The sequence below is a fragment of the Cyprinodon variegatus genome, unplaced genomic scaffold, assembly GCF_000732505.1.
Source record: "Cyprinodon variegatus isolate N-32 unplaced genomic scaffold, C_variegatus-1.0 Scaffold1705, whole genome shotgun sequence".
In the NCBI taxonomy this organism is placed as follows: Eukaryota; Metazoa; Chordata; class Actinopteri; order Cyprinodontiformes; family Cyprinodontidae; genus Cyprinodon; species Cyprinodon variegatus.
The window spans coordinates 56,667-58,678 of NW_015152158.1; the positions used below are offsets into that span (position 1 = coordinate 56,667).

A 2,012-nucleotide genomic window follows, 5' to 3' on the forward strand; every position below is an offset into this window, starting at 1 on the left:
CTGCTTCAACTCACTAAACCTAGTATGAGTCTTTTCCAAGGTCAGTCCCTCTTAGCTTCTACAAACAGAAATTACTACAAAGGCATTGCAGTCTTTAAGGGAAATAAATAGATATTCAGTATGAAAGGATAAAAGGTATTAGAAAATGAGTAAATATGAGATATTTTTATATACATTTGTTCCAACAGTCATACATAGCACACTTTTTTGTGATCCCGCATTATAAAAGATATTAACAATAATTTTATAAAATTTAAAACTGTTTGGTAAGATGAAGGTTTTTCAGGAGACTTAAGTTAGTGACAGGGAGCATGCCTATAAAAAGTATTTTACTGTTTTGAGTAATGGCATTTGTCGGCTTTGCAGCACCTTCCAGATGCGAGCAAAAAGATTGCTTTGTTTATGGACGGCAACATCCTTCAGGGTAGCTTGGCTAACATGTAGTTTCCTGAAAATATCATCTGGGTTGACTCTCTCAACAGTTTTGTGATGCATAAACAACAATTATGGAAACTGACACTATGTCAAATGCCTGTGGTTTGAACAGTAACACCAAGTTTATTTAAGCTGAGATCAGAAAACAGTGTTAAACAATCAATTCTTTTTTTAGCTGGTTTTGTGGCGAGTTGAAATGTTGATTTAAAGATAAACTCAAATGAAGTATTTTCAGATTTTATTAAATTTGATCTCATTTGAATTGAATGATGACAAAGCAGACCACAAGTTCCACTTGGTTTAAGCATGACATGGTGTGTAGCATTTCCTTTTTTGTTTTAGTTTTTAAACATGATAGAAAAAAAGAAGTCATAGTTCAGCTTTTCAGAATAAAGCTTATCTTTCGCCATCCATCTGTTTTCCGTTATGTTTATCTCGAATGGGGTTGTGAGGGGTGTTGGCATCTATCTCCAGCTGAGAGGCTCGGTCCACCCTGGACAGGTCGCCAGTCCATCGTAGGGCAACACAAAGTCAAACAGGACAAAACAACCTTTCACACAAACTCACACCTAAGGGGAATTCAGAGAAGCCAATTACAGTCACGTTTTTGGACTGTACCTGGAAAGTACCTGGAGATAGCCAATGTTTCAATGTAAAAACAAAAAACAACAATTTTTCATCTTCTTGCTGGAGCGTTTTATTTTCCACAGAATAAAGCAGCGGTTAAAGCAGACTTCCACAACAAATTCAGGTTATTTAAATAGGAAGAAGTCCAAAGAATTAATGGTATATCAGTAAATGTTGCAACTCTTTTGTTTTCATAAGTTGTTTAACAGCGATAGAGTAAAGGATAGAATTAAAGACTGTTCAGTAGCCTTTCCTGGCACAGACAGATGGTTTAGGGTAGGAGCACTGTAAGTCATCCCAGCACTTCTGATCTGCATTAAAAAAAGGAGAATTGTAACTTTTCTTCAAAAGGATTAAATTGATGATACAACCCTTTAACTAAATAATATTAAATGTCATAAACAACAACATACTTAATGCAGCATCTCTGAATAAGACATTTTATTCGAGTTAAACATAATCTTACATCCATGGTTGATGCAAAGGCAATGCTGCTTTCCATGTAAGTTATTAGGCTCTCCAGAACACCAGTTGTTAAAGTGGAAATGAGTACTGTCACTCCAAAACCACTGATTCTCCTGTAAAATCAAAAAGAATTTTATAGGAGGGTGAGTAAAATATAGAAGAATAAACTGTTGTGTTAAATAAAATACCTCGTGTGCATCAGTGCCTCCAATCCAGCTCTCTTTAAACTCATGGCTAGAAGTCAGGATCAGCCTCTGGATCTCATGGTACTCCTCAATGTCATGAACCGATGCCAGGTTTCCCCTCATGGACACACAATTTCTCTACACATGGCGTTTAAAAAAGAAGTGACATATTTCTGTAACATTTACTGAGAAAAAGTGAATAATCTGCTGAATTAAAGGTATTTTGTAACCTCAGCTTTGGCCCAACTCATGGGCCTTGGAATGTAGCGGAAGCAGCGGCCGTTGAGCGGAGTCCAACCA

At 36.6% G+C, this 2,012-nt stretch overlaps 1 long non-coding RNA gene across 1 annotated transcript; it reads right to left on the bottom strand.

Annotated features, from left to right (window-relative positions):
• Window positions 1–1,214: 1,214 nt before the first annotated feature.
• Window positions 1,215–1,668, bottom strand: LOC107104353. Its single transcript, XR_001482248.1, has 2 exons — window positions 1,529–1,668; window positions 1,215–1,373 (listed from the first exon to the last, which is right to left on the bottom strand). It is a non-coding gene; the product is annotated as an uncharacterized LOC107104353 (long non-coding RNA).
• Window positions 1,669–2,012: the final 344 nt, after the last annotated feature.